The following is a 25,097-nucleotide window of genomic DNA, read 5'->3' as shown; positions in this document are numbered from 1 at the left end:
ATTCCAATTTGTGATTTTTTTCATCAATGTATAAAAGTAGCTACTTTTAATAGGAAAGTTGTTGTTTTTTTTTTTTTTTTTTTTTTTTTTGGGGGGGGGGGGGGAGTGAAGTACAGATTCTATCTTTTCTTGTGTTAATGACAAAAATTGACCAATATTAAAACAAAATTAGCAGCAATTTTTCTCCGAAAATTTCAAGTTTTCATAAATCGGCTTCAGATTTTTTCTTTTTGGAGAGTTTGGTTAAATAGACTTTACTACGTTTAAGTATGAACTTCTAGCAGTGATTTTCTTCGTCCTTGGCGACCATAAAGGCATAATCATCCTATTTCAAGGTTATTTACTCAGCAGTTGTGGGCCTCTTCCCACAAATCCTGAAATAGACTGTATATGCTACATGTGACACATGGCACAAATGATCAGCATGTGGCTATCATAATATATTCTCTTCTGCGTATTTTATTTACGTTTATACAAGCATACACACATACATACACACATAAACACATATTTACAAATATGTATATATATATATATATATATATATATATATATATATATGTGTGTGTGTGTGTGTGTGTGTGTGTGTGTATGTGTGTATACAATATATGTGTGTAAATATATATTTACATATGTATACACACACATATATATATATATATATATATATATATATATATATATATGTGTGTGTGTGTGAGTGTGTGTGTATGTATGTGTGTGTGTCTAAATCTCTAAGTCCTTATATCAGAGGTAAACATTCCGGTTTAGCATCAGTTAATCAATAGAATATACTCTTGTAAATACCATTTATTACTAAAGTTAGTGATTTGAGATTACTATAATTTTTATACCTTTCAGTTCAGTGTGATATCCTCTTTTAGATTTTGTCTCCTTAAAGATTTACCGAACGTTAATAATAGAATATCATTCAGGTACTCTTGTTCCTGAAGAATTCAGGGGTTCTCATTCCAAAAGAAAACATTAACTCTATTCTAAACTAATTTTGATCATTAATAGTGTATATTTTTCAATATTTTATACATTAACTATTCCTCCAATATTGAAGATGAGATAGTAGCTCATTATCATTCTATTTCAGATGTATAGAGAATTGAGATCTTATTGCAAATACATTTTAGTTACGTTCATGATTCCTAAATAATATCTCATTGATAAAATTTCCTTATAAACTATCTGAAAAAGTATGAATTACTATATATTTTGTAACTAAACATTAGTGTTGTTATTCATAGGGAGACTAGATGTCATTAGCAAGGTATTCTGTAATACATCTGAATATAACATTATTAGCTAAGCAAAAAATACGTATTCTAGTTTTCCTTTCACAGATTTTGATAAAATCATATTCACTATCGATATCAAAGGGGTACTAAGGCAGATTTTTCCCTGCAGAAGTTTGAGAGAGAGAGAGAGAGAGAGAGAGAGAGAGAGAGAGAGAGAGAGAGAGAGAGAGAGAGAGAGAGAGAGACCTTTTATTCATCATTCTAGTTTTAGGCTGAATTATTAACCTGAAATGGGGTAATACACAAGGGACTAGAAGAATTGGAAGACCCAGACCTACATGAAGCGTGAAGTAGGAGATGATGAATAGATAAGTATTGAATTATAAGCTCAAGATAGAGATGACTGGCGAAATCTAACTGAGCCCTTTGCGTCAAGAGGCGTAGATATTGATGATCGTTTTTCTAAGTAGACCACAACTTCATACTGATTTTATTTTCATTTTCACTATCGATACATATTTCATCCGCTTATCTATAGGTTGATTAAATATAAAATAATATAAATCATGTTACTCTGCTTTCTATATATACAAGAATCCTCTCTCTCTCTCTTTTTCACTACTGCTATTTTTAGTTCCAGTTATTATTATTATTATTATTATTATTATTATTATTATTATTATTATTATTATTATTATTATTGATTGCTGAGCTATAACCCTTGTTGGAAAACCAGGATGCTATAAGCCCAAGAGGCTCCTATAGGGAAAATACCCCTGTGACCAAAGGAAACAAGGAAATTTAAATATTTTAAGATCAGTAATAATATTAAATTAGATATTTCCTATATTCGATGCAAATTTTAATGAAAGGTGATAGTCGAGATGATTGAGATTGAGGAATAAATAATTTAAAAAGTTTTGAATTTTGTTGAATATTGTTGGAACCTTTTGGGAGTGTAAACAGTTGCTGGAACGTTGGAACAGCTATGTCTTCCATCCGTCAGTTGTTACTCCTAACATGTAACAAGAAATGGCGATAGATTGAAATTTGTTGTGCAATTCCTTTGTTCGAAATTACTGTGAAGGTAAGACTTTCCTTAATTCGTAATAAGTTTATTAATATTCAAATAATTATACAGATAAAAAATCTTCTATCTTGCTGTGAAATTACTGTGACAGAAGTATGTTTTATAGCCTAGGTCTGTATTTCATTCGAGACCTGGTAACTTCATGGTAGATTAGACCTACCTTCAGAGTAGGCATAGCTGTAGGCCTACAGATTCACGTGGTGAGTTTTTTGGAATTTTTGAAATATGATTTATAAACACAATGAAATAGTGACTTCAACCAAATGAGGAAAACAAAACTTAGTGATGGTTTCCAAAATAAAATCTCTTAATATATCGTTTCATCTAATTTTGACATATTTTGGTGTTAAAACTGCTGTACCTAAGAATTATGGGAAAATAAATACACTAAGAAACAACGGTTCAGTGTTGTGGGGAAGCAGAATTAAATGAATTTCATTATGGAATTATCAGAAACCTTAATTTTAACTATCTATTCAGTCGAAGAAAATGTGATTCCTTTAGGATATCAGTTGTAATTCGCAAACACCCAACAGCAAGGCATCTACAGTAGATGTACAGCAGCTGTGAAAATGAGAGGGATGGTTCTTAGCCTCAGCTTCTCTGTTCATCAGATACCAAACCTACTCTCACTTTACCTGTCGCTACCTTACCTGTTCTTACCTAAGCTACCCTCACCTTACTTTTCCCAAACCACCATCGCCTTACCTAAGCCATCATCACATTACTTAAGCTACACTCTCCTTACCTATCATTACTAAACCCACTCTCAGCTTATCTTACCTCACTTTACCAACTCTTAACCCCACTTTACCTACTATAACCCCACTCTTAAGTTACCCACTCTTATCTTACCTACTCTTACCTTACCTTACCTTACCTAATCTTACCTTACCTTACCTTAACTAACCTAACATTGCCATAACTTACCTACTTTTACCATACCTACTTTTACGATACCTACTTTTACGATACCTACTCTTATTTTACCTTACTTTTAACATATCTACTCCTACCTTGCCTACTCTTGCCTTCTCTTACCTTGCTTGTTCATACCTAAGCTACCGCCACCTTACCTATCATTACATAACCTATCCATACCTAACCTGGCTGTATCTTACTATTACATTACCTTACTTACTCTTACCTTACCTTACCTCTCAAATCTTCGCCTACCCTCACTCTACCTACCATTATCTTAAATAATGACCTATCACCAACCCTTACCTAACCAACCCTCGGCTTGCCTAGCATTACCTTACTAACTATTACTTTATTCACCCTTACCTAATCTACCCATACCTTAACTACCTGTACCTATCCTAACATACCCATACTGTACCTTAACTACCCGTACCTAACCTAACATACCCATTTCTTAACTACCCCTACCTAACCTAACCTACTCTCACCGTATATGCCCTTACCTTACTCTTTCTTTGCCTACACATACATTACCCACCCTTACCTAACCTAGTCTTTTCTTACCTACCCTTGACTTAACTACTCTCTTACCTAGCCTTAGCATACCTACTCTTATCTTACCAGTATTTGTCTTGCCTACTTATACCTTACTTACTCTTACCTACTTATACCTCACCTACTCTTACCTACTTATACCTCACCTACTCTTACCTACTTATACCTTACCTACTTACACCTTACCTACTTACACCTTACCTACTTACACCTTACCTACTTACACCTTACCTTATGATCAGATAATGAGATACATTTAACTAATAACCTCTCTATACATGTTCATTCATCTGGTAAAAGTATCTTTAACATCTAATTTTTGGGCTCAAGCCATGGCGTCCTGATGGAAGGTTCCTTTTTGGTAGCTTCCTTGGGTAAATAACTACTAAGATATTCCCAGAGAATTTAACCACAGGTTATCACAGAATTCTAACTTCTGGAGCGAGTATCCTAAAGGTTTCCCTTTAAGACATCGTATATCAACAGGGGACGCATGTATTAACGCGCCACATAGCTATCTACACCCCGAACAGAGTTAATGCTTCGGTGTGTAAGGGCTGAGAATAGCTGGGAGCCGTTCCATAGCTAACCTCATTCGTGGCTACTTCTGGTACTCGAGACGTAAACAAACGGGCGCCATTGCTTAAATGACGTCACGTCCGTCTTCATCCTTTGTTCAGTAGCTCGCCCTACAGTGAACCCTCGCTACTTCGCGGTTCGACAATCGTGGATTCACCACTTCGCGGGGTTTTCCCATAACCCATATATATATACATATCGCGGATTTTCCGGAAAATTCGAAAATACCGCGAAATCTGAAGATAACCAAATACGATATTTTGTTACCTGTAATTCCATTAATACTGTAATTAGTAATATCTGCTCTTACTGATTGTTCATTGCATTACATATGATATATAATTCAGCACAGAAAGAAATAAAACACGAAAAGAGAATGTGATCATACGATAATTCAGTACGTAGTAAAATTAAATCGAACATGAAACGCAAATCAGATGCAGTCATACCATATTAGAATGGTGTGTACTGTAATGGATGTGCTTCTTTTCCATGAATCTTTTGTATGTATACGTACGTAGTACAGTACTGCATCCAATAATATTCTTTGTTGCAAAAATCACATTTCGAATAAGTACTGTAAGCGTACGAGAGAGAGAGAGAGAAAGAGAGAGAGAGAGAGAGAGAGAGAGAGAGAGAGAGGCGTAAAATAGCGTACGTACGTAAATTTTTATTATTATTGTTATTATTATTATTATTGTTGTTGTTGTTAATAAAATTATTATTGTTATTATTATTAATCATTATTATTATTATTATTACTGTACAGTATTATTATCATTATTTATTATTATTACGGTACTGTATTGTACTTAATCTACGTACGTTCAGTATGCGCGGGGGCATCTTCTATGAGTAACCAACGCGCCATAGTACTAAGACGGGTTGTGATTGGTTCAAGCGCTGATAGATGACGAATCAAAACTCAAGTTTTGTTATCTAGCCTGTGATTGGTGTTTTGCCCGCATCTTCTACCCGCAGCATCAAAGTTCTCGCGGGGCTGCATCGTTCACTTTCTCTTTCCGCGTATTGCTGAGTAGACGTTCTTAACTTTGTGAAGTTTAATCTGTGCTGTGTGCGACTGTTTTAAGTTGAACTTTTTGTTGAACTTTCTGTTACAATGGCTCCCAAGCGTTCTGCTTCTAGTAAGGCTGGTAGTGAGCCTAAACGCCACCGAAGAATGATGACGATAGCTGAGAAGGTTACGCTTCTCGACATGTTAAAAGATGGTAGAAGTTACGCGGCCGCCGGCCGCCATTTTGGCATCAACGAATCCACCGTTCGCTACATCAAGAAGGACGAGGCGAACATTAGAAAGACTGCTGCAATCACCTTTAGCAGATCAGCGAAGCGAGTCGTTACAACGCGTAATAAAACGATCGTACGCATGGAAGGTGCTTTAGCTGTGTGGATTGCCGACTGCCGGAAGAAGAACATAGCGTTGGATACGAACACCATCCAAACAAAGGCTTTGAGCTTGTATGAGAATTTTGCTGCAAAGGAACCTAAAGAGGACGACGGCAACCATGCTGAAGATGATGATGATGCAGATGATCCTCAACCAGGGACATCCACTGATTCCCAGCCTCAGAAACGTTTTTCCGCAAGCAAAGGATGGTTCGCGAAGTTTCAGAAACGCTTCGCCCTGAAAAGCGTTTCCCTGCATGGGGAGTCTGCTTCCGGTGACACTGCCGCTGCTGAAACTTACGTGAACCAGACTTTCAAGAACATTATCGCTGAAGGTGGATACAAGCCGGAACAAGTCTTTAATATGGATGAAACCGGCTTGTTTTGGAAGAGAATGCCGTCGCGAACTTTCCTGTTCAAAGAGGAAGCCAAAGCCTCTGGCTTTAAGGCATTCAAGGATCGCGTTACCCTCGTGATGTGTGGCAATGCTGCTGGATTTTTGTTAAAGCCGGGGCTTATTTATAAGTCGAAAAATCCTCGCGCTTTGAAAAACAAAAATAAGAATCTCCTTCCCGTGTACTGGATGCATAATCAAAAAGCATGGATTACGAAGATGCTGACCTCCAACTGGTTCCACCAGTGTTTCATCCCGCAAGTCCATGAATATCTCTTAGAGAAGGGCTTGCCATTCAAGATCCTTCTCCTTATGGATAACGCTGGTGGACACGCAACTGACCTGTCGCGTGAGGGCGTTCAGGTTGAGTTCCTGCCACCCAACACCACGTCATTAATTCAACCAATGGACCAGGGGGTTATCAGGGCGTTCAAGGCCCTCTACACGAAGAATACCTTGGCGGACCTCGTTGCGTGTGTGGATGCTGCCCAAGATGACGAGGATGAAGACTTCAACTTGAAGGCGTACTGGCGGCAGTACACCATAGCCACGTGCCTGCAGAATATTCAAAAGGCACTTCAAGAGATGAAACCTGCAACCGTAAATGCGAGCTGGAAGAAGCTGTGGCCCGATATTGTTTACGACGACAAGGGATTTACTCCGTCGGAAATCCAACACTCTGCAATACGGAAATCTGTGCAGTTGGCTGCCATAATTGGGGGTGACGGGTTTGGCGACATGACGACTGAAGACGTCGACGAGTTGTTGGACTGCCATTCCCAGCCCCTAACTGACGCAGACCTCGAAGACCTGACGAAATCGGCAAGTGAGGAAGAGAGTGAGGGTACCCAGGAAGAGACCCAAGAAAATGTCGAAGAAACGGGCTTAACATTAGAACGGCTCGCCAAGTTCTGCAACCATATGAAGGAGGCGAAAGAAATGTTACAAGAGTGGGACGAGGATATGGTTCGCTCGATGCAATTCTGCAACAAGGTTGATGACATCACGACTCCCTACAGGATGCTCTTGGATCGAAAAAAGAAGCAGCGGCAACAACTTCCGATCACAATGTTTTTTCAGCCTCGCAAAAAAGAGCCAGTTCCTCCTGCTAGTACGCCTTCGGAAGAAATTGAAGAAGTTGAAGAGGTGTCCCAGGAAAAGACACCTCCGTCTGAAGAGACGTAAAATACTATCATTGACTGCACAGTAGAACACATCATCAGCTTCATCATCATCATTTCTACTGTGCAGCAAATTCATCGCCATCGTCATTCAAGTTTTTCTTGAACTTCTTTCGTGGTGAGTACAGTAACAATCTTTATTTTTTACTTTAACCTGTTTTATAGTTTAGTAATGTACGTACTGTATGCATTAAGTTAAAGGGAAGGTTTTAAAAGTCTACATGTTGTAACCTATCATATTTTTTTTGTTTAAAATTTACATTTACGTACGTAAAACAATCTCTCTCTCTCTCTCTCTCTCTCTCTCTCTCTCTCTCTCTCTCTCTCTCTCTCTCTCAAATTGTTTTCCTGCTTTGCTACGTACAAGTACTGTATAATTTATATTTGTAAGGTAACATATTTTGTAAATGCTTTTACTGTAAATACTGTATGTACTGTATCATTATTTATCACTATCATCATTTATCACTATCATCATGCGTGTTAAATGCCTTGTTTGTTCTGAGCGTGGTTGTTTACTGAGCGTACACGCCGTCGTTTCAGGCGGCGTCATAAAGAAAAAGATTTCATTTGGAAGTCCTAAGAAAAATACGTAAACTAAAACATTGGTAATAAAAAAATCAACATACAGTACTGTATAATCAATATAATCGATGCAAAAACTAACCATACGTACATATATGTGTACACTAAATGAGTTTGTTTCTTCATTATGATCAGAGATGAACGTAAACAAAACATTGGTTGCCATTTTTTATCGTGCTTTTTAGGTGTTTAGGAAACACATGATATAAAATCGCCTTTAATATTTGTGCCTGTTTTAGTTTAGGGTGCTGTAGTACATGCATTAAGTGTTCTGTACATTAAAGGGTGGTTTGTTAACAGTACTACGTACAAGGGAAGGTTTTAAAAGTCCGAATATACATGTTAAATAAATAGGTAAATATGCTGTCACTACTTCGCGGATTTTCACCTATCGCGCCCGCGTCTGGAACCTATCTACCGCGATAAACGAGGGTTCACTGTACTTAGACGGATTTTCCCTGTGCTTTACTTATCGCTTTGCATCTACGTTATGTCGCTACCTTCAGCCTCGCCTTCTTCTGGAAAGTTGAGTACAAGGTTCCAGTATTGTTTAGTTAAGCTCTGACCGTAAAGTAAATATTACTTTCCGAGATAATTGCTGTTTTGTGGCAGAGCTGTGCCTCTACCGGACCCCCCATTTTATGGCGTCGTTGTTGTTATGCATGCCTTATTTAGTTAGCCACAACAACGCTTCCGGCTTTATTTACTAATCGATTACATTAGTTTATTTAGTCTTCATAGCTAGGAACTTTTATATCGTGTTTCGACGCTTTTTATCGGTCATCGATTGACCTCATACCAGTCGGCTTCTATAGCCCCCAGGCCAGAGCGCCTATATATAAGTGTTCATGCATGATTTTTTAGTGATCCTAGACTAAGTTATGAAGATAGTGGCATTATTTTACAATACTTTCGACCGTGATGCAAGTGTTTTTTCGCCTTCAGGGACCATATAGGGGATAGGTTAGTTAGTGTCCCTTCCTAACCTAACCTACTTGTAGGACCCCTATATGCTTCCTTCATCCCCTGCCTTGGCATTCCCTCTGTTTAGCCTTGATTCCCTTTCTAAGTAGAGGGATCAAGTGTCTAATGGAGTATTTATCGCCTCTCAGTCCTCCCTAAGGGAATGAACCCCCCTTAGGGTTGCGTCCGAGAGTGAGGAAAGGCTAGCCCTTCCTCTATGGCTAGGAATAGTCTATGACTGTCCTGCGATAGCGATATGTCTTCTATCTTTCCTAGTTCAGGGCTCTTAGCCCTGCTCTAGGTTAGGTTTTGGAAGGTTACTCTGTCCCCTGCTGAAACTGTACCCATGCACCGTTTCAGCCTGGCTGCCTTATCTTAGGTTAGGGAGTGTCCTCCCTTTCCCTAGTGGCCGCTCTGGTACAGAACCCCTTCCTTGGAAGACTCTTCTCTTCTCCCCTCCCCACCTATCTCTTGTATAGCCTAGCCTACACTTAGGTTAGTCTATACCCATCTGTCCCCTGCCCTACAACTCCTCCTTAGGGTGGAGTGATAGGGCTACCTTGAGCTTCCATGTGCAGTCCGCTCTGGTACATATACCCTTCATAGTGTCCTATGGGGTTAGCCACTGGATGTGTTCTGCATGTGGAGGTCTCCCCCCTCTTTGGGTGTCCCCTAGCCCTCCCTTGGGCTACCCTAGCTCCCGGTCCTCTTAGACCCCTGCTCCTGGGTGATAGAGCCTGCCTCTATCATGGGTACACCCTCTCAGGGGGGGATGTCTGGGAGTCCATGACTGGACTTCTTACATCCCTCCCCCTGTCTCTCTCACTATCCGGGTGCCGGTCCCTTGCCGCCTCCACTGTCGGCGATACCCGCCTCCTACCTTGGTGACTCTCCCCTACCCTCATGCCGCCAGCCCCCCGCGTGCCGGGGGACTGTCGACCGCCGCCGGCTCCCGCCGATGGCTCTCCTCCTTCCTCCTAGCTTCGCCGTCCGCCTGCCGGTCGGCCACCGGAGTGCCGGCATCCACTGCCGGCAACCTGGTTCAGCTATAACCATCCTTGTCCCAGTCACCAATCCGGCATCCTCCGACTGCCGGAGCCGCCGTCGTGCCGGCGGCCGCCACCCTGGTATTTCTCTTGACTTACATATTGTCTGTTCTAATGCCAGAAACTCTGCTGGAGCGGCCTCCAGCGTGCCGGAGGTCTGCCGGAACCCCCGGAGGCGTCAAGACTACTTGCACCCCCTTCTACTAGCTATCATATGAATACTGATAGCCCTACACTGCAAACAGATGGCCTGTTTACACTCTTAAGATCAGTGCCTTGGTACTGTTCTATTAGTAATCATGCTGTCTCTTTGCATTCTTCAAAATTCCAGCATGCTGCGTGCATCTTAGCGCGGCTGGTGGCCGGAAGCAGTTACCCTAAGGGACCTGTTAGCCCCCTAATTTGGGACTGAGTGATCTCGGTCCCAAACTTATCCTTGGTTTTTTCCATGGAATTCCATTGCCCTGTGGAATTTTAAGGAATACTATCCTGTGCCTTCGGCCATCTCGGATTATCCAAGGATAAAGCTTGCGGTAGCCAGCCGGGCGGGATGCATGGAGTATGTTTTCTTTACTACTTCAATCTCTATGCATCACACCCTTCATTAAGTTAAAATTAATGATTAATCTTAACTTAGCTTAAGAGCCACTCTTATGACTCCCCCCATACTCATTTTCTCTTTCTTCCACAGGAGGAGCAGATGAAGTGTGACTTCGACTTCTGCGCTGTGAAACGCCCGCACTTCTACGGGCATACGGCTTGCAGGACTCACGCCCCTTGTGCTAACAAGAAAGGGGATCTGAAATTCTGGGACCCACTGAATTGTACGGTCTGCCAGGCTCACCTAGTTGATGCCTTCCATAACCCTCCCTCAGCGGAGGTCAGGGACACTTCTCGGGAGAAGCTACGCAAGTGGGTGCGTGGCTTCCAGAAGAATGCCACCGGACCGTACCTGGCCACTGAAGAAATGAGGTCACTCCTGTTCCCTAAGGCCTCCCCTGATTCGGTGGTACCCAAGGATTTGATCCCCACTGTCCAAATTACAGTGGAACCTGATGTTGTCATGGCCCAGTCCATGCACGAGTGCCACCTGGATTCCGAAGATGACGAACATATGTCGGATGTCTCGGAAGACACGGAGAAGACCCTTATGGCTCAAGGAGCTGAAGATGACGAAGACCAGGTGGAATACGCCGAGTCGGAGCAAGAGGTCGCTCCTCCTTCCATCACCGCCCCTACTCCTACTCCGACGGAAGTGTCTATCCCGTCTACCTCCACGACCCTGGATCCCTCTTCATCCACTCAAGAAATGATCCGGTTGATTAGAGCCGTCATGGACGACAGGTTAAAGGAGAATCAGGAGTTCATCAGGTCCATGATGGGATCCAGAGAACCGAAGAGGATTTCGGTTAAGGATCTCCCCGCTTGCTCACATGCCAACCCATGGAGGTATGCTGAGCATATGGTTATCGCGACCGGCAGGATCTTCGTCAGCGACAAGATCGGCACGGTCCCTTTGGAAGACGTGGAGTTCTTCCCAAACTTCGAGGCCTACCCGGACTGTTACGTCCGACTTCGCTCTGAACCTGCCTCTAAAGAAGAGACCGAACCGAAGGAAGAGATAGTGTTCGATCTCGCGAAGGCCTAGGCTATGCTAGCCAACACGTTCAAGAGTAGGGGTTTTACCTGCTCTAAGCTTCCGGCCCTGAGCAAGAAGCACCCTACTTATGTCGCACCTGAAAATGCGGTACTTCCATTCTTGGAAAAGGCCTTCGCTGCGTGCCTTAAAGCTGTGGAAGAGGGGAAAGCCTGCCCTGCACTGGAGGAGTGCAGACCCTTCTCCATAGTTACTCCCCTTGACGCTCGACACTGGAAGGACATCCAGCATACGTTCGTCTTGGGAAAGCTAGATCCTGACGTCGCCGGACGTCAGTTTAACGAAGACCTCCCGAAGCTCAACGATCACCTCCTTCGTCGGGAACAAGATACGAAGGAGAGGCTCGCAGCATCCATGTCCCACCAAGTCCAACTTGAAATTATGGCCTGTGACACCAGAGTACCAGACCACTACATGGTACTTGCCAAATCCCACATGGCAACCCTGATGAAGGACTTGTACCACTTCATGAAGGCTCGGAGAGCCTGTCGTGAATTCGTGTTCGCAGGTGCCACTGTGAAACACGAACCCCGGAGGCTGATTTCCTCCAACATCTGGGGCAAACACCTCTTTCCTTCTGACCTTGTGAAGGAAATCACCGACAAAGCCGCCACGGAGAATAGGAACCTTCTCCACAAGTGGGGCATGTCAAGGAAGAGGAAACCCTCTCAGGACGACGGACCTCAATCTAAGAGGAAATCCTCAAAACAGAAACCCCAGCAACGTCAACCAAGACGTCAGTTTCCGGGACCCGCTACCTCCCAAGTGGCAGCTCAGCTACAACAGACCTTTCAACTGGGTACCCAACCGGTGTTGTCACAGTCACCGGTCTTCACCCCTGCTTTCGAGCAACAGACGACTACCTTTCGTCCCAAAGGTAGAGGCTCAAACAGAGGTGCAGGCAGAGACGCGTGTCGCCGTCCCTCCAGAGGCAGAGGAGGAAAGGGAGCTAGCGGCCGAGGCAGCAAGCCCTCAGGACACCAGAAGCAATGAAGTGCTTCCGGTGGGAGGAAGACTCCACCAATTCCATGATCGTTGGACCTTCGATCCCTGGGCACACAGCATCGTCAAGAAGGGTCTAGGCTGGAGTTGGACTTAACCACCCCCAACATTCCAGCAGTTCTTCCAACAATCAACCCCCCTTCTGGAAGAATATGTCCTAGATCTCTTGAACAAGAAGGTGATAAGGAAGGTAAAGTCCACCAGGTTCCAAGGAAGACTGTTTTGTGTCCCCAAGAAAGACTCCGACAAACTCAGAGTCATTCTGGACTTATCCCCCCTCAACAAGTTCATAGCGAACGACAAGTTCAAGATGCTGACTCTTCAACAAATAAGGACCCTTCTGCCTCGAGGTTCCTACACGGTCTCCATAGACCTGGCGGATGCCTACTGGCACGTTCCAATGAACCATCACGCTTCCTCCTACCTAGGATTTCGACTCCAAAGGAAAAGCTACGCCTTCCGGGCCATGCCCTTCGGCCTCAATGTGACCCTTCGGATCTTCACAAAGCTGGCGGACGCCATAGTACAACAGCTCCGCCTCCGAAACGTCCAGGTGATGGCCTACCTCGACGACTGGCTAGTCTGGGCTCCATCGCCCGAAGATTGTGTAAAATCTTGCAACAAAGTCACCCAGTACCTAGAACACCTGGGATTCAAGATCAACGAGAAGAAATCTCGCCTCTCTCCAGCTCAGAAGTTCCAGTGGTTAGGAATCCAATGGAACCTTCAGTCACACCGCCTTTCCATCCCCCAGAAGAAAAGGAAGGAAATAGCAGGGTCTGTCAAGCGACTACTGAAATCCAAACGAATTTCAAGACGCCAGCAGGAACGAGTTCTAGGCTCTCTACAGTTCGCCTCAGTAACAAACCCAGTGCTTCGTGCACAGCTAAAGGATGCCGCGGGAGTCTGGAGACGTTCTGCATCCATCGCTCGAAGAGACCTCAAGAGACGGCTCCCAAACAGACTTCGACCTCTCCTCAAGCCGTGGTCGGAAGCAAAGGCCCTGAAAAGGTCCATTCCTCTTCAACACCCTCCTCCATCACTCAACATCCACACGGACGCTTCGCTGGAGGGTTGGGGAGGTCACTCCCACCAAAAACAGGCTCAAGGCACCTGGTCTCCCCTGTTCAAGACGTTCCACATAAACATCTTGGAGGCCATGGCGGTCCTTCTAACTCTGAAGAAATTATCCCCGCCTCCCTCGATCCACATTCGTCTAACCCTAGACAACTCGGTGGTAGTTCGTTGTCTCAATCGCCAAGGCTCAAGATCGCCCCAGATAAATCAGGTGCTTCTCCCAATCTTCCGTCTGGCAGAGAAGAAGAAGTGGCACCTGTCTGCAGTTCACCTACAAGGATTCCGCAACGTGACAGCGGATGCTCTATCTCGAACAAACCCGATAGAGTCGGAATGGTCTCTAGACGCAAGATCATTCTCCTTCATCTCTCACCAAGTCCCAGAACTTCAGATAGATCTCTTCGCAACGAGCGACAACAATCAACTTCCTCGGTATGTGGCCCCGTACGAGGACCCCAAGGCAGAAGCAGTGGATGCCATGTCACTGGACTGGAACAGATGGTCCAAGATCTACCTGTTCCCTCCCACCAACCTTCTGCTGAAAGTCCTCTCCAAACTGAGAACCTTCAAAGGGACAGCGGCCCTAGTGGCTCCCAAGTGGCCCCGGAGCAACTGGTACCCCCTGGTCCTGGAGCTGCAGCCCAAGCTGATCCCTCTCCCGGGCCCAGTTCTCTCCCAACAAGTACAGAAGTCGACTGTCTTCGCTTCATCATCGAAAATCAAGGACCTTCATCTCATGATTTTCTCTCCCTAGCCGCAAAGAAGAGGTTTGGGATCTCGAAGAAAAGTCTGGACTTCCTAGAGGAATACAAGACCGAATCCACAAGACGGCAATACGAATCATCCTGGAGGAAATGGGTATCCTTCGTCAAGACAAAAAATCCTAAGGAAATCACAATTGATTTCTGCATGTCCTTCTTTATTCACCTTCATGGACAGGGATTAGCAGCCAATACGATTTCAACCTGCAAATCGGCCTTGACCAGACCAATTCTCTATGCCTTCCAAATTGATCTGTCCAGCGACATCTTCAATAAACTACCGAAAGCATGTGCTCGCCTACGCCCAGCACCCCCACCGAAACTGATCTCCTGGTCATTAGACAAGGTGCTCCATTTCGCCTCCAACTTGGATAATGATTTATGCCCTCTCAAGGATCTGACTCAGAAAGTTATATTTCTCTTTGCTCTTGCTTCGGGAGCCCGAGTCAGCGAAATAGTGGCATTATCAAGAGAGGAAGGGCACATCCTGTTTACCGATACAGGAGACGTTACCCTCTCCCCTGATCCGACGTTTCTCGCCAAAAATGAATTACCCACCAAAAGATGGGGCCCCTGGAGAATATGCCCCCTGAAGGAAGATGTCTCTTTATGCCCAGTAGAGAGCCTCAAGGTCTATCTTCACAGAACTTCGAACTTTGGTGGAGGCCAACTCTTCAAAGGAGAAACATCGGGCAGCGACCTGTCACTGAAACAATTAAGAGCGAAAATCACCTACTTCATTCGCAGAGCGGATCCTGACAGTACACCCGCCGGTCATGATCCTAGGAAAGTTGCATCATCTCTGAATTTCTTTCAGAGTATGGACTTTGAAAGCCTTAAAAACTTCACAGGCTGGAAGTCCTCGCGCGTTTTCTTTAAACATTATGCGAAACAAGTGCACGAAGTCAAACATTTTGTGGTAGCCGCAGGTAGTGTTATGAAACCTGCACCTAACTCTGCATAGAACAGTGAGTTACTTGGGACTCTAACTCTTCGGGTGCCTATGTTGACCCTCGAGCGATACATAGTGATGTCGAAAACACTTAGTGCTTTTATAACTGTTCTTATCCCAGGTGAAATGTCATAGTTGTCACACAAGTGCCGCATGCCCTGAGCATGATGTGTTTTTAATCAAAGACTTACGTTCCTCGAGAACGAGTGCCTACTAATAAACTTGAAATTCCTTTTCAGATTCAAGAGCAAGTCTTTATTACTATGTACATTATAATTACTGTAAATGAACTTTACTTATTGCTGCAATTCATTTAATTTCTGCATTTGTGAAATAAAATTTCTATTTTATTACCTGTGCATCTCAATCAGCTCCTACTTACCATGAAATACATGCCTGTCATAGTTTTATTATCCCCTTTTTCCTTATGGTTATGGAGAAATTAAGATACTAACTCTTAATTTATATTCACTCTGATTATGTAATGTTCCAATACGAATACTTACTCTTCATACCCTGGAGATGAATCACCCTTCTCAGCACACAGTGCCCAACCACCACTGGTCTGCTTTTCAGAATGTTCCTATACGAATGCCAAACATTCAGCTTCGTCTCCAAGTTCTTCAAGTTCTTCTATCAGGGTGAATAGCCCTTCAATACCACTTTGACGTCGGCATGGCCCATGGGAACTTCACTGCCAAGGGGGGCATGATGATTCTTCCCTACGGTTCTTTACCAAGATTACTATGCTATTTTGTCAATGCCTTGGCACTTACTAATAGGGGAAAATCTACCACGATACATTGATTCTCTGGTATTCTTCCATCAGGACGCCATGGCTTGAGCCCAAAAAACGGATTTTGAGCAAAGCGAAAAATCTATTTTTGGGTGAGATAGCCATGGCGTCCTGATGGACCCTCCCTGCTACTTCGTCCAGTTTTTAGGTCCCACCCTCCTCTGCTGTATCATGGTGATCGGCAAGCAACTGGCTTCAGGATGAAGACGGACGTGACGTCATTTAAGCAATGGCGCCCGTTTGTTTACGTCTCGAGTACCAGAAGTAGCCACGAATGAGATTAGCTATGGAACGGCTCCCAGCTATTCTCAGCCCTTACACACCGAAGCATTAACTCTGTTCGGGGTGTAGATAGCTATGTGGCGCGTTAATACATGCGTCCCCTGTTGATATACGATGTCTTAAAGGGAAACCTTTAGGATACTCGCTCCAGAAGTTAGAATTCTGTGATAACCTGTGGTTAAATTCTCTGGGAATATCTTAGTAGTTATTTACCCAAGGAAGCTACCAAAAAGGAACCTTCCATCAGGACGCCATGGCTATCTCACCCAAAAATAGATTTTTCGCTTCGCTCAAAATCCGTTTTTTATGCCAAATATATTTGTCATGTTTGAATATTTTAGTTATACAAATTTATTCTTTCGACAGCACAAGAGGCAAAAACAGCTCCACAGCTTCCTGCGGGAAACAACTACATTATACCTTCGCTGAATCACCTAACCGTAGCTACAGGAAGATTTTAATCTTCGACCTCCTAGACTTAGGTAAGGAATAATCTAAATTTGTTACATGGGCCAATGTTTTAATTATGGTTTTGTAAGTGAGACAGTTGGGAGAGCTATTCCAGGTAGTTGAAAGTACTTGGTAAGTAAAGAGACCTGGAATCCTAGGACAGGTTATGTGGGTAGGGTTATGCTAAATAGCATCTCCGTTTGATCCTACATGAATACAAAACATCATTCTTTACAATAGAAGGATAATAGCAAAGGCTGGAATACAGCAGTTAAAACTTTTAATGAGGCATAAACAACCAGTAGGTAATTACCCTGTCAGAAGCGAGGTGGCGGCCTGTAACTCGCTGTCACCTCAACTGGATTTCAGCCGTCAGAAAGTGAACTTGTTCCTCCTCTTCTGAAAACTTGGCAGTTTTTACTTAAAATTTACTTTGAATATTTGAAAAAACATTTCTTTTTCATCCACCTTGTGTGGGTGTGCTTGTTAGGTTACATTATGCAGACATGACATGGAATGCAGCCAAAGACCTGTGGAACCTTTAAGAGTAGTAGAGTGGTAGATCCTCATAGGCTGTGCTGGTCATACCGAGGTCACATTTGTACCAAAGCCTCGTCATGGGATGATTGTAGGGAGTGGCCATCTTTCTAATGGGTAATGTTTGGTAGGAGGAAGAAAAAGGCCAAAGGAGAATCTTTGCCACTGGGGTCTTCCTTGAAACCTAAGAAATCCCAAACTGCTATTTAATCCCTTGGATTCCTACCCTCAGACTCTTCTCCAGCGTCCTCCTTTGGAGGTCATTCAGGTAAGAGCGTTTGTCATTTTATGCCTGGGTAGAGCCATGGTCTGGCAGACCCTGTCGTTCATCCCAGTGGTTCAACAACGCCTCCTTCCCTGGTTTTTTTCCATCCTTTTCTCGTTCTCTTCAGAGATCACATGCCCAGCAGTTGTTGTGGCCTAACCTGGTTATCCTTGGTTCTCTCTCATGCCCTGCGGTTGTTGTGGCCTAACCTGGATATCGTTGGTTCTCTTTCAGAGAAACATTGTGTGGAGCTCTTCACCCCTTCAACTTTTCTCCAGAACAGGTCCCCTCTGCAGTTGTTGCCGTAGAGCCTCTCCTGCGGGAGGATCCTGTAGATCCTGGCTTTCCCAACACTGCTGCTCTCTCTGTGAGGTCTCCCTTTATGAAACCTCGAGATTCTTCGGAGTCCTTACACTAAGTTGTCCCTCAACCTCGGCAATCTCTCCTCTGCAAAGGGATATTGTAAATTTACCTACTGTATGTTTTTGTCTACTTCACCTTCCCTGCTCATTGTTGCCTGGTCCTTTTGCTTGAACCTGGCCCTCTCTTGCCAGACCTTCACCTGCTAGCCTTTTGGCTCAAGGGACATTTTAAATTGGTGCTTCCCCTCTCACTCTGTGCAAGGGTCCCTTTGAGATTCCACAATACATGAGGGCTACCTGTCCTATGGGAAGAAGTTTCAGCACTTCCTTTTCCTTCTGGTACAAAGTAAAATCATAGGTGGTGGTGACAGTAGGTACTATCCGTTTCCACTATTCTGGATGACCAACAGAGGGAACCAATTCGTACGCACTCGACTTCCCCTGTCACCTTATTTTTTCTGGTATTGTCTTCCTCACCTGTTGCTGAGCCTTCAGATGTCACACCCGCCACCTAGAAAAGAAGAAAGACATATTCACCAAAGTAAAGGATGACTGATTGAATCAAATCTCACGAGACATTAACCAATTCCTTTATAATATTTCGTAGAAAGCACACTGCTGTATCAAAACCCAAATGCCCCCAGGACAATGTGTTGGTACGAGATGAAGGATTTTACGCCTCTGTTATCAGTGTTATGTCTTATATGAGATTAAGCACAAGAACTGCTTGCTTATTATAGGAACACGTGTGGCTGCGCATGTTAGAGCATCTGACGTCACTGGAATGTCTGGTCCCCAAAGGCCATCTATGCATTAGTTCTCTCTAGTGGCAACTGAAAATCTTTTGGTCTCATCACAGGATTTCTCCAGACTTTCAAGCTCTGATAGGATCATAGTTAAAGAGATCAGAGTTTGTGAGTAGAGATCACCAACCTCCTTAGGGGAGTAGTACTTTTCTCTCCTTCCTTAGAATTGATGCTCTTAAAGGATGTATCAAAAGAAATTAAGAGCAGATCTACTGGCTCTTAAACATGTTCAACAACTCTTTTCTGGACACTTCATAGGTTCATGACCGATAACATGATGGTTGCCAAATACCCAAACAAACGAGGAAGTATTCTTTTCATTGCAATTTTGCCAACTAGTCATAGATATACTAAGTCGGACGTAAGACAACATGATCACCCTTTTCAGCCTGAGTCATTGTTGGAAGAGAGGCTTCCTTGCGGATAATTGTAGCAGGGAGGTTCAGATCTTTGCTCCCTCAGTTAGCCATCAAAGTCCTGACCAAGGTTCGGTTGCCGATGATAGATTTGTTCATGACGTCTCTCAACCAGAAGCTTACAGGGTACTCCTTAGGAACCTATGCAAGAGGCCTTCCAATATCCCCATTCTATCTGATGAGACTCATCAACAAGGTAAGGGCATTGCAAGACCTGTCAATGACCCTGATAGCTTTGCTGTGACAGCTAGCAGAATACTTACTTACTTATTTACTTTCATGGCTGCTTTTCCAGTCCCATACAGCAGGGGAACCCCACTCTTTACAGGACCAGACCTTCTACTCCTGCCCACAGAGGTACCGAGAAGGCTTCCTCCCTTCCCCAACAATAGCAAACCTCATACAGAGATACACCACAAGGCATTCGCTTTTCTACGACCTCACACCGGAAGGGTATCCAATATCTTTTCTCGCAGAGAGGCTTTTCACTGGCAGTAGCAAAATGTATGTCTGGGTAGCTCCGTAGGTCGTCTTTTGCCATTTATCAGGCAAAGTGAGCTATCCTCTTGGGGTGATGTCATAGAAAGAGGCTACACGCCTCTCGGTGCCCTTATCCCCATGATACCAGAGTTATTTCTGCACCTACGGGAGGAAAGACCCTGCTCAGTTTTGGCTGTGAAAGGCTAACGCTCGGTCTTGACCCTCGTTATTAATTATTCCTCGACGGAATTCTCTCTCCTCATACAGAGCTTCGAGCTTACTGTTCCCTTGTTAGAAGCCAGACCACCTCCATGTAGTCTAGTTACTGTACTACATTCTCTGAAAATAATGCCTTTCATACCACTTATTAGTCCAACGATCATGACTTGAGTCGTAAGACCAATTTTCCTTCTCTCTTTTCCTCCGCTATGAGAGGCAGCGAGGGTATGTTCTATTCTATGACATATCACAGCTAAGAGGAAGGGGTCCAGGTAATGCTTAAATTCATCCCTGAGTTTGTTGCCAGAACTCAGAATTTTGATGAAGCGGATCCTAGTTTTTGGCCTTTCCGAATTTCAAGTGTCCAGTTCAGTGATTACTGTCTCATACGAGAACATTGAGCCGTGATCTATTACAAATAACCTTAGCTTGCCCATGCATTGAACGCCTATTTGTGAGGTCCTGTGGCTGTAGCACAAGAGGTGGTGTTACCTCATTTCCCTTGCAGGACAAGCAGCAGTCAGCTAAGGGCAAATATAACCCAGTGTTAGACATGGATTAATGAATAGAAAGACTGGCCTTTTCATCCTTCATCTTCTCCCTCTCTTGGGAGCGCAGCATTCAGCAGACTCTATAAGCTGGTCTACCTCTGACTGCAGCAGCAGGTAACAACTATTTCCCTTAGGTTGCATGAAATATGTGATATATTTTGTTTTGTCCCTCTCCTCCTTGCGAGGAAGAGTCTGTCAATGTCCAGGTTAAATAAGAAGAGTACTTTCACTCCAATATTCTTATTTGAGCAGGTCACAGCAATTAGTTTCCATTCATTTACCATGATTTGCCCAGGCCGTCAGCTGTCTATCTTTTCAGATCGAGAGTTCATAAAGTGAAAGGGTACTCCTCTCACTCTCGCACCAGCTCACAGTTGTAACCCAGGTCAAATTCCTAGTCAGTTGGGTCTCAAACTTCCACCCACCTAAGAATGAAACTCCATCACTTGTCTTTGGTAAGTCCGGTGTGCATTCAAAAGAGATGTAATACATTGGGTAAGTGTGAGTGGGGTGGAGGGTCTGCCCCTCCCATCCTTGCTAACTAGTGGCGGTATTTTAAGCCTTGTGTAAAAAGCTTATGGCTAGTTTACAGCTACGCCGGAACAATATATCCATAGAAATGAGCTCAAGTTTTTATAATTAGGAGAAATACTAATTACTCCCAAATTTGTCATATTTGAAACATTAAATATAAACATTCTCCAAGACAAAAATATAATCATCTAAATTCTCAAAAGTCCAAGCAGAGGTCGTGGGTACTTAAACATTTATGATTATATATTTCAAAGGTGAACTCGCTGTTGACCTTGTAATGATGTAAGAATCTTTAATATAGTAATTTTTTTTTTAGCTAGAAATTACATTTATACAAATTTCTTATGTAACCTCCCACTCTCCACACTTGTTTATAACTTCAATGAGGGACTGAAATCTAGTGAAATACAGGAAAGCATTCTAACCTATCCTAAATGAGGAAAAAAAAATCATCTTAACTTCGGTGTTGGGGTCTTTTCTCCAGTCCCCTTGGCCTAACTTGCTAGGTTTTCATAAGGATGCTAATTCCACAATTAATTATTTTTGCAAACGTTGTTAAACTTATTGAATGATTTTCGCCTAGATAGTTATATGCTTTTGTCAAAGCATATTGAGATTGCTGTCATATTTTCTTCATATTTTCATGTTTTGCAGAGAATTAAAAGAACCCTGAAAAATTAGGTTTGATAACTGAAAAATTTAACTGTTGGTGTCTGTCCGAGTCAACATATTAACTGTTGGTGACTCTATGTCCGAGTCAGCATATTAACTGTTTGAAATAAAATATTTTGGTATACAGTATTGTGTTATAGTTCTATTACGGTAAAGATGGTTTCATTGATATATGAATTCAGCATTTTTCAAGTGATTGGGGCTATATAATACAGTGGTAGTTAGCAAGTCAAATGTTTGTAGGATGGGAAACATGGAATTGTGTATAAGATGTTTTCCTCAGAACTTGTTATAGAAGAGATGTGTTGTGATTCCTTTTGTTCTATTTTTGTTCAAATATTTATTATGCTTTCAAAAACTGTCAGAAGTAAAGAAAAAAAATATATAGAGCTATTCAGTCGTCACACTAATTAGCCAGAAAACCTTTGATAGCTGGAATTTTAAAAGCTGCCAATTATCTAAGGCTTAAATTCAAATTACAAACTTGTTTCAAAACAGTTTAATTCAAAGAAGCTGGTCTCAGTATATCAAACTCTTAAATGATGTAAAATTATAACGGCCTGTTATTACCACGTAAATACAATATTTGTTTCTACATAAAAAGTGTTATACAATATTGCCAATTCTCCACCTGGTACCTTGAAAAAAGATAGTAGTATCATGATACAAAGGAATGTTAGTGAGATTGAATTACTTACTCTAAATTTCGGTGTCTCCCTTTTCATTCATAAAAAGAATGGATTATGCGACATCTCTGCTTCAATGTTGCGTTGTTATTTCCTTTTTACTGTAATGTTTTCTCTATCATTCATTATCTGTCCTTCGAGGGACACTACCAACAGTTCCCCTCATGCAGTATATTAAAAGTAAGAATTAAGGGTTTTCAGTTTACCAGTGGTCCCTATATACATCCTTATTTCATCCTTCTACCTTCCTTTCGTTCCAAATACCTTTCTTGCAATCTTCTGTCCAACATATAACAACTTTTATTTCTTCTATATCTGGGGGTATTTCCCCTAGTTTCATTTCGGAGTTGCATGGCCTCTGTGACCCTAGCAACGTGCCATATGACCACTATCAGTAAATCATACTGATACAGTACTCACTTGTCGTTAGATATCAATGGAAAAAATAGCTTTCCAAATAGAAATTAAAAGATATGTACCCTTTATCTACTATCTCCCATTTTGGGCTATGCCATGAAACGATTAGTTGACAACACATTAACAGCAAGGACTAGGCAAGGTCTGAGAGTAGCTAAGAGGGCCAAGTTATCTATAACTAGCTTACTGCAATCCTTCAGAAAATTATAACTCACTGGCTTTGAATCTAAGTACTGAAAATGTGAGTACATTAGTATCTTTTCAGGTAGCTAAAGTATTTAAAAAGATTATAATGTCCTCTTTCGCTTATACTTGCAATCGAGACTTTGCCAGAGAAAATATAAGTATGCCTAATTATCTATTAACGTATGCAATTGTTGGATTTTAATCTTATTCACTCCTGGATATCTAAAATGCAATATTACCAATACAGTGACTAGACTGTTAACCTTATCAAGAAGAGTACTCATAAAACCACTGTTTAAAGAATAAGGTTGATACGAAAGCCCAAATCTCATATTATACATGGCTGTAGTTTCAGATGATTATCCAAGTTGAACTCTGTGTTGTTCACGAACTCTGGTTGTTATCGCTGTTCTTTCTTCAGATGATATTGAAGAACATCATGGCATAGTCAGATCTTAAGTTTCAAAAAAATGTCAGTTATATTGATCTCATAAGTTACAAGTCGACTATGCCACTTACTCTAGAGGATAATCGTAAAAAAGTGACTCAATGTATCGAATTAATTATCAAAAGTCAAGTTATGATTTGAAGGTGAAGAATATTTGAAGTTAAAATATTTTACTTTTCTTTCAGATGCGTGTATTTACCCGCACATTTGAAATACAGAAGACGAAGCCAGTAAACAAAACATTTCAAATGGGCATCCTTATTCCCGTAATAACCTTGGGAAGTGATGGAAGCTAAAGGAACGTTGGTGGCACAATATGAAATTAATATCTATATCAGACATGACACAGGGATGGAGGCTGTGAGATTCGTTGACATCTCTTTAAAGATAAGTTTAAAATCTAATTCTTTAAGTTTTCTTTATGGAAAGTCGCTTATGTACAGTGTACACTATGTTGTTGAACATACACTATCTGAAAACGTCCAATATAGCAGAAATTCTCTTGAAAGTGAGATTGTTCCCAAATGAATTTTTGGTGAGATAGTCATATGTTTTGTCATCACAATACATTATTAGTTTCATGTCTCTATACCATTGGGTCATTCTTGATATACAAATTTGTTTCTACACACATGAAAACTTTTCGCCCTATACTATGGATATTATCTCCAGCATAGCTGGAATCTAGCCATAAACTTTTTAAAACGAGATGTTAGCAACCCTCCGCTAGTTATAAGTGGGGGAGTAGACTCACCCAGTACATTGTGTAATTTTTTTTTTTTTTTTTACTTGTAAACCCACTTTTCTCTGTCTGTAAACGCCCCTTTTTTTATCTTTTTTATGCTTTATTTTTTCACAACTGTTAATATGCAGATTTGTCCTGGTATACCTGGCCGCTCTTGCAGCACGTTTATACTGGAAAGGGAGACTGATCGTCACAGCTTTTGTCCAGCATGTAGATAACACTCTTGCACTCAGGCCTAAAGTGTTGTGAGTGGTCATCTTCCCAGTGGGAGTGCAATGATAGGTGGCGAAAGAAGTCTTAAAGGGATTCAAAACCTTCGAAGTTGAATAAATCGAGACTTCTTTCTCTGGTGAGGCGGTCTCGTTTCCTCCTCGCTATCTCTGCCCATTCGACCTCCTCTGGAGGGTGGTCGAGTAAGAGTGATGACTGATTGACCCCCGACAACCCTCTGGTGTGGAAGGCCCCATCACTTCTCCTACCAAAGCTTGACGCTCTGTATCACCTTTTGCCTTCCTTGGGGCTTTTGGGTACCCCCTGTGAGGAACAGCTTTGAGAGGTGCTTAAGCTTAGGGCACAGCAGGAGCTCACTTCCTCCTCGTGGTTTGGCCTCGACCTTCCACCCACCGAACCTCTAGAGTGGTGTTCCCTACAGTAGGTTTTGTGCCCCTTGCTGAGATATCCTCTCCAAGTCCTTACCCACCTGAGGAGTTGGTGGCAGGTTCTCTACAGAGTCTCAGCCATGCCTACGATCGTCTAGTGTGAGCGTGCATGCAGAGCTTGCTCAGCCGGCCGGAGTTGCTAAGCATGCTGAGCTTGCTCAGCACA

At 42.6% G+C, this 25,097-nt stretch overlaps 1 long non-coding RNA gene across 1 annotated transcript; it reads left to right on the top strand.

Annotated features, from left to right (window-relative positions):
* The first annotated feature begins 2,225 nt into the window (after window positions 1-2,225).
* LOC137614438 (uncharacterized) lies at window positions 2,226-24,237 on the top strand. The gene is made up of 3 exons (XR_011039090.1): window positions 2,226-2,334; window positions 16,865-16,980; window positions 23,713-24,237. It is a non-coding gene; the product is annotated as an uncharacterized lncRNA (long non-coding RNA).
* Window positions 24,238-25,097: the final 860 nt, after the last annotated feature.

The sequence above is a fragment of the Palaemon carinicauda genome, chromosome 20 (genome assembly GCF_036898095.1).
Source record: "Palaemon carinicauda isolate YSFRI2023 chromosome 20, ASM3689809v2, whole genome shotgun sequence".
NCBI classification, from domain to species: Eukaryota; Metazoa; Arthropoda; class Malacostraca; order Decapoda; family Palaemonidae; genus Palaemon; species Palaemon carinicauda.
The sequence above is the reverse complement of the archived record's forward strand: the minus strand, read 5'-3'. Positions and strand labels throughout refer to the sequence as shown.